This window comes from Cervus canadensis, chromosome 17 (genome assembly GCF_019320065.1).
Source record: "Cervus canadensis isolate Bull #8, Minnesota chromosome 17, ASM1932006v1, whole genome shotgun sequence".
Lineage (NCBI taxonomy): Eukaryota > Metazoa > Chordata > Mammalia > Artiodactyla > Cervidae > Cervus > Cervus canadensis.
The window spans coordinates 35,361,797-35,369,828 of record NC_057402.1 but is presented as its reverse complement, the minus strand read 5'-3'; positions in this window follow the sequence as shown (position 1 = coordinate 35,369,828).

Here is an 8,032-nt window from a genome sequence, read left to right as displayed (position 1 = left end):
GAAATGAAATTCTGATATGTGCTACAGCATGGGCGAATCTTGAAATCATTATGCCAAGTGAAAGAAGCCAGACACAAAAGGACAAATATTGTTTGATTCTACTTGTACACGGTCCCTAGAATAGGCAAATTTGTAGAGACAGAAAGTAGAACCGTGGTTGTCAGGAGCTGGAAGTGGGGGAGAGGGGAGGGGAATTATTGCTCCATGGGGACAGAGTTTCTGTTTGGGAAGATGAATTTCTTGGAATGGATGTAGTGATGGTTGTACAACATTGCGAATGTACCTAATGCCAATAAATTGTACACTTGAAATGGTTGAAATGGCAAACTTCATGTTATACATGTATTTTACTACAACTTTTTAAAAATTCTTACCCCTGAAGCTAATGTTATCTGTCAATTATACCTCAATTTTTAAAACTGCCATCACACGCTGCTGTTCAAGGCGCCGCCATTTCACCCTAGTTTCGAGAGGACGTGTCCCTAGAATGAGGGGAGAACCAGAGGCCTTGCTGCCAGCCCAGGGAGGCACATCGCTCATCCCCTGAATGACTTCTGTCCTGGCCTCTGCAAAATGATGCTGCCTCCTTCAGGCACTATGCCCTGTCCTGTCTCTGCGCCCTTCGCACAGGCTGTTCCTTGGCTTGGAACTCCAGCCCCCGCTTCACTCTCTGGCTAATGCCAGCTGATTCTTCAGGGCACCATGGGTGTGCCACCCTCCCTGAGAATTCTCCCCCACCAGCCCCAGGCAAGAGTTACAGCCATCCTCCTCTGGGCAACCATATGTCCTTGGATGCGTGCATCAGGGAACCTCTGCCGCTGGATTTGTGGGCCCACTGGGGCTTCCCAGCTTGCTCAGTGGTACAGGATCCTCCTGCCCATGCAGGAGACACAGGAGATGCAGGTTCGATCCCTGGGTCGGGAAGATCCCCTGGAGGAGGAAATGACAACCCACTCCAGTGTTCCTGCCTGGGAAATCCCAAGGACAGGCTGCAGTCCATGCGGTCACAAAGGGTCAGACACGACTGAGCAACTGAGCAGAAGCAGGAAAATAACACCATCCTCTTAAAGTGCAGCTGGACAAGGCAGCCCAAGACAGCACAGCGAAGACTTCAGTGTCGCTTCCTGTGGGTATTCTTAATTAAAGCAACAACACAACAAGCCACATCGCTGATCAGAGGCAGACTCTGGGTTACTTCCCCAGCATTTTCAGTCTGAATGTAAGCCATGGGTCAAAAGCGGTAGAGGCATTGCTAGGGTCAAGCTTATTATTAACTTCCCAAGAGAATGTAGTGATATTTTGGTCCACCAGCAATGGAGAATAGAATACAAAAGTAGAGAGGACTTAGAGAGAAATCAAAAGAGCAGCTAAAAGCTGGAGCTATCCATCTCTCTAGGAGAACTTTTAAGTGGCCCCCAACTAGAAGAACTTAAAACATGGACATTAGCTTAAAACTTTTATGATCTAAAAAAAGAAAAAACTTTTATGATCTATAAAAATGATACTCTACCAATCAAGATTTGATTTCCTATTCTATCCTGGGACAGAGGCTGCTGAATTTACTTAAATAAAATCACATTCGCTAGATGGATGGACAACAGATACATACATACCTAGACAGACAAAAATATGGAGACATAGAGCCATAGACATACATGTAAGTAAAAATACTTAGATTATTTGAATCCTTGTATTTACAAGAATTTACGATGTGACTTGTAAAGCAGCACATCTTATACGTCAGCAAGTCTAGAACTGTGTCTATGTCCTCAGTTTCCTCATCTAGACTGTGAACTCATTTTTTTTTCATATTTATTTATTTATTATTTACTTGGCTGTGCTGGGTCTTATCTGGCTGTGTCATTGTAGCACGCGGGATCTTTAGTTGCAGCCTGCAAACTCTTAGTTGTGGCAGGCAGGATCTAGTTCCCCAACCAGGGATCGAACCCAGGCATCCTCCACTGGGAGCGTGGACTCTTAGCCGTTGGCCCACCAGGGAAGTCCCTAGACTGTGAACTCCTTGAGGATAGGTCTCTCTGTTTGTGGTCTCAGAGCAACAGTTTGGCGCATAAACCAAAATGAATAAATGTCTGCTTTGTAACTGAATGAGTTAGTCTCTGTTTCTCCAGCACCCAGCACAGGACATGATTCTCAGCCAAAGCCTAGTATGCATTGGGGGAAAAAAGGAAGGAAGGACCTGACCACCGATGCAATGTCCCCTGCTGTAGACTGACCTACCTCCTAATGTTAAGCGCTTGGAGAAGCAGAAGTATCGCTGCAGACAGAGAGCCAGGTGGCCCTGCTCACTAGCCTGCCCCCATGGGGAAGACGGCAGGAAGGTGAGGAGGCCCAGCAGAGCTGCCTCCATCACTGAGAGGCCAGACCGCCTCTGTGGGATCTGTGGGGTCATGAAGGCTGAGGCAGGAGCTGCATGGAACTCTCCGTGAGCTGCAAATAGCTCAGAGTCCACAGTTTAGGATGATGAAATCCAAGCGAAATTTCAAGATGAGACTGTTCGCTGTAGCAGTGTTTGTAGTAGCAAAAAACAAACACAAATAAAAACTGGACAATCCAAATGCCCTTTGAAAGGAAAATGGGTACGTGGGGATAGAATCACTCTATGAAATACTAAACTGTAATAAAATGGGAGAAGTCACAGCTACATGCAGTCGTATGAATAAATCTTAGCAACACTTAACAATGTTGAGTGAAGAAGTAAATCTCAGAAGATCACATATAACATGATGGATGCCTTTCTATAAGGTTCACAACTAAAATCAAAAGCATATTGTTCACTCATCCCAAGAAAAAAGATTTTCCATTTCTTTAATGTTGTAGCTATATGAGATGATGGATGTTCACTAAACCTACTGTGGTCATCATTTCATGATGTGTGTAAATCAAATCATTATGTTCTACACCTTAAACTTACACAGTGCTGTATGTCAATTATCTCTCAATAAAAACAAAAGAACAATGAAAACATATTATTTCAGTATCCACAGGTATGTGATTGTGGTATCCAAGCTCCAAGCTCAACAAAACTTCCAATTTTTCCTCCTTTGTAGGTACCTGCCCTCTTGAAATTAGGGAGAGCCATGGGAAGAGCTTTGACCAGTGAAATGTCACCAAAGTGTTTAATGTCAATTTAGGGCAGAAACACTTAAGTATGGGTGCTTAGTTCTTACTCTCTTCCCCCACCAAAGCAAACCCCAGATCTTAGTGTTGAATAGCAACCTCATAGGTTGGTGGCTGCACCGTGTCTGGGGTCTGTGTCTGCAATGTCCTTGGCTAATCTACACTGGCCATGTAGCATGAGTGAGAAATAAAATTTTGTTGAGTAAAGCTACTGAGATGAGGGATTATTTGTTACTGCAGCATAACCTGGTTCATCCTGACTGATACGATAATGAAATTATATTTAAAGTTAAGATAGTGTTAAACACAAAATTAAGCATCGTGACCGCTCTCTGAGAGGGAGGCAGGGGAATTAGATAAGGGAGGAAGAGCACAAGATGAGTGCAAATATTGTTAAAGCTATAGATCTAAGGTTGAGTTTTGAGTTCACATCTGTTCACTATATTATTGTAAACAAAAATAGGTCATTGTAAGACTTCCCTGGTAATCTAGTGGCTAAGACTCCACATTCCCAGTGTAGGGAGCCTGGGTTCAATGCCTGGTCAGGGCACTAGATCTCACATGCCACAACTAAGAATTTCCATGCTGGAACTAAAAATCCCACATGCCCCAACTAAAGATTCCACATGCCATAATGAAGATTGAAGATCCCACGAGTGCAAATAAGACCCAGCACAGCCAGATAAATAAATAAATATATTTTTTAAAAGAAAAGCTTTTTAAAAAAATAGACCATTGTAAATAAACTGCTTAATTAAAGGGGCACTGTATGGGCCAATAAGGAGGGTGTCATAACCAGGGGTTGTGATTACCCAGCTCCGTGTATCTGAGGTCCATTTAAAACTGAAAAGAAAAGAGAGTATCACTCAGATATGAGCCAGAAACCCAACCACTGTACCTGCCAAAGGGTGCTTGCATTTCATCTTGTAGAATATGTGTTAGTCACTCAGTCGTGTCCGACTCTTTGCAACCCCATGGACTGTAGCCCGCCAGGCTTCTCTGTCCATGGAATTCTCTAGGCAAGAATACTGGAGTGGATTGCCATTCCGGTCTCCAGAGGAACTTCCCAACCCATCGATCGAACCCCGGTCTCCTGCATCACAGGCAGATTCTTTACCGCACCTTGTAGCATAACAGCCAACAAAGTGTGGAAGGAGGGCAGGGAATGCGCTCAGGTGTGCGGTTTTTCCCCTAATTCCCTGAGGTCCAGGGCCTGAGATGTTACTCTCCACAACCCCTCCTCCAGACTCCCCCAAGGAAACTGTCAGGCCAGCTGGCTGGGGAGGTGGGAGACAGGAGCATCACAGAGCCTTTGTTTCTGCCAGCTCCTCAAACCAGCCCAAAGCCTCATTTCAGTATATTTGCATGAAATGGTTTCATCCCAGAGTTGGCGCCTCCCTACCCCCATTCCCCACCCTGGAATGCCCGCAGGCCCCTGGACCAACCTCAGGCCCCCTTGGATGATGTCATATTTACCAGGAAGAATTTTTGCTTTTTCTGCACCCCAGATATCATAAATCTTACATAACTTTTTCTCCCTCAACCTCGAAGCTAAATTCATTGCATTCGATGGGGAGTCACTGGGGAGTTTTCAGCCAGAGAGGGTGTGGTGGGATTTGCAACTTGAAAGCTGCTCTAGTTACCAGCAAGGGACAAGGGTGGAGGCAGGGGGACCACTGGGGGGAATAAACAAGGCATCGGAACCTGGGGCGGGGGCGAGGAGGCACAGCAGTGGGAGGCCCCTGGGCAGACCCAAGAACCTCTCAGAGGGTGGGATCAAGAACTTGGCAGGGAGTCAGAGGCGCACAGCCTGACTCCATGGTCACTGGGGAAGACAAGGAAGGGTACCTGCCACCCACCTGCTCCCGACACCACTCGGGGTGCAGAGAGGGAGAGAAATGTCCTGGGAAACGCCTGCGTGGGGCTGTGGCCTCTGGAGGAGCCTGGGCTGGAAGTGGGGATGAAGCAGGGCCAGCCATTGCATATATTAATTTAACCAAAAAAAATCAAACATAAAGTCAGAACGCCTCAGTCACGTGTTATACGCGCGAGCTTCCGGGAGTTCACAGCCCTAGAAATTATGCTCCAACTTGAACAACTGGGTGCAGGTTTTTTCTGAAAAAGAGTCTGTATATTTTGTTGAATTCTCTAAAAAGCCTGTGACCTAGGAATACTAATGACCGTTTATGTAACACCATACTTCAGGCTCTATACTATATATATATTCGTTTAATCCTCACAGCAGCCCTGTGAGAGACAGTCTCTTGTCATCCCCATTTTACATATGTAGAGACTGAGGCACAGGGAGCCAAAGCAAGATGCTGGCGTTTGCTCACGTTACTGAGATTGGAGTCTCCAGTATGTCAGCCACCAACCTGGACCCGGTCTGGCTCAACTCCGAACCTGCCCAGATGGACAAGTCAGGCTCCAGGGCACAAAGGCCCCAGGTGCTGAGGACGGACAAAGCTGGGCAGCCAGGATGTGTGGACCTCCGTGCTCATAGCCCTTCTCAGGGTCAAGTTCAGGAGAAACAGGACAGCGGACCCTCGCTGTCATCCTGGCCTACGGCAGGGAAGGTGGTTTCATGCCAGGGTCATCTCAGGAGCAGACATGGGGGAGGGAAGCCCTCCAACCATTGCAGAGGCCAGCCCAGCCTGATCAACCCCTTGCAGGGACAGGGACCCTCCTTCCTCGATAGCCAAGCCCTGTATCTCCCTGGCCTCTCCTTACGCTTCTGCCCGCAGCCCCACTAGCAGCTGAGGACAAGCACCAGGCTATCCACGCTTGGGGGAGCGGGGGAGGGAAAGTACCTCCAGCCTCACTTTCCCTGTCTCTCCTCCCTGTCGTCCAGCCCCAGCAGGGGTTGGCCCCTGGGGCTTGTCCTCTGAAGCCTTGTCCTGGAGCTAGCCCCACTCCCTTCTGGGAGTACGTGAACCCCCCAGCCTGGCTGGAGGCCGCCCCCAGGGAACTGTGGCAGAGGCAGGGCCCAGAGCAGAGGCAGGGTGGGGCTGTCCCAGGAGGTGGTGAGGGCCCTGCCCTAGGAGGCATTTGAGCAGAGGCTGGACACCACCCCCCCCCAATCATCTCTGAGAGGCATCTGGACCAGCAGCCACACCCAGATCTCCAGTTCTCCCGTTCTAGGGCCCCATGAGAGGCATGGTGACACTTACAGGATGTCACTAAAGCAGGTACAATGGGCTCCAGCCAGATGGACCTCAATGAAGCAGGGCTCTAGCTTCATTCCGCAGAGGGTCAGTGGCTTGTCCAAGGTGCCACAGCATCTTGAGGTGTCCTAGGGGAAGGGCACCTGGGGGCAGAGGGATGGGCTGGGAGGAGGGGCTGGTGACTTGAGTAGGATGAGGTGAGTGGCCTCCCGGAGGATGGAAGACATACACGAGGGTCCCTCAAGGTAGACAAAGACATCTCTAGGCAAAGCAGGAGATGGATGGAGTCAGACATCCTCATTGCAGGGAGAGGCGTGTCAGGGGGCACTTTGAGAATTTGAGCCCTAGGAGGAGAGGCCCCTGTTGACACCCCCCGTACCAACCCACCTAGGACAGACATCCTGGTGCCCCACCTCAGTCTGACAGTGGAGGGGAGGGGGTACTAGGTTATCTTAACAGCGTGGCAGTTGGGGTGGCAGGCCAGGGCCTCCCCACACCCACCTTCAGACAGGGGCCCTCAACTCAGAGTTCTCTCTGCCCCCCCATCGTCTTCCCAGAGCAGGGCCCTGGCTCCCACCCGCCCTCACCCTCCCCCCGCACCTCTGGACCCAGCACACAGTGCCAACACAGGAGGGGTTGCCCCAGCCGCGGCTCCTGAGTAGATTTTCCTGGGTACCAACATCAGGCGAGAGGGAACGAGCTATTTTTAGCGGACTCTCGGCAGCAGCAAGCAGTCTCAGAAGTGCCCGCGTGGTCGCTCCCATGCTGCTCTCAGGTTTTAGCTCCTGCGGGCACTGATTCTTGCGCCCAGCACGCTCCGATTACCAGGGTGACCTGAGCAGCCGCTGTGCGTCTCCTCGTGAGCCGAGTCCACGGGCGGATGACGTGAGAGGAGCCGGGGTAGGCCTCCCACCACTGGCCCCACAGCACCGCCCCCGACCCCCTGTGGCCCCCTCAGGCGCCCGTCAATTTCCAGGAACATGGGTGCTGAGGGTGGACTTCACTGGACCTTGCTGACTTGATTTGCATAGCATACCTCGTGCTTCCCAGAATGTGAGGACCACTCCAGGAGCCCATCCTGCCTCCGTCCTTTGCAGAAAGACACGCCGTGGAGGGGTTGGACATAGGTCACCCCAGTGAAGAGGAACTCATTTGAAAAGGAACCCCCTCTCCCCTTGACGGAGATCAGACACTGGAATGTTTTCAGTGAGGGTTCAGCAGGTACAGGAGTGAACCGATCTGCTTTGCATGTAAATGGTTCCTGCCATTCTTCAATTCCACAGACAGTTGGATGCACGCTGTGTTGATAGGTCTCCTCGGTTTTGTTTTGTGTTTTTTTAAAAGAACTTTAAAATTCAGAATCTGTTGTGGAATCTCCCAGGTTTTAAATATTGGCAACCAGGTCAAATCTTAAAAGAACACTCTGTGGTTTAAACAAAGCTCATTCAGGAACTACACCCGATTCACAGGCCAGGAGATGGGAGCGGTGTTAACAGCGGGGCCAGCTTTCCAAGGCCTACCTTGCTCCGAGATGTCCGCACGGGAGGCCCTCCGTACCAAGGGGGAGCAGACCTCAGAACCCCAGATCTTTAAGGACAGGGTACCATCTTTCAGGGCCCGTCCAGCACTTTTCAAACTGCAGTCCAGGGAGCCTAAATCTTAGAGCTGTTCAAAGATGTTCCTTATTTATGAGCAAACACTCTGGGAATCTCTGGCTTAAATAAAGCAAA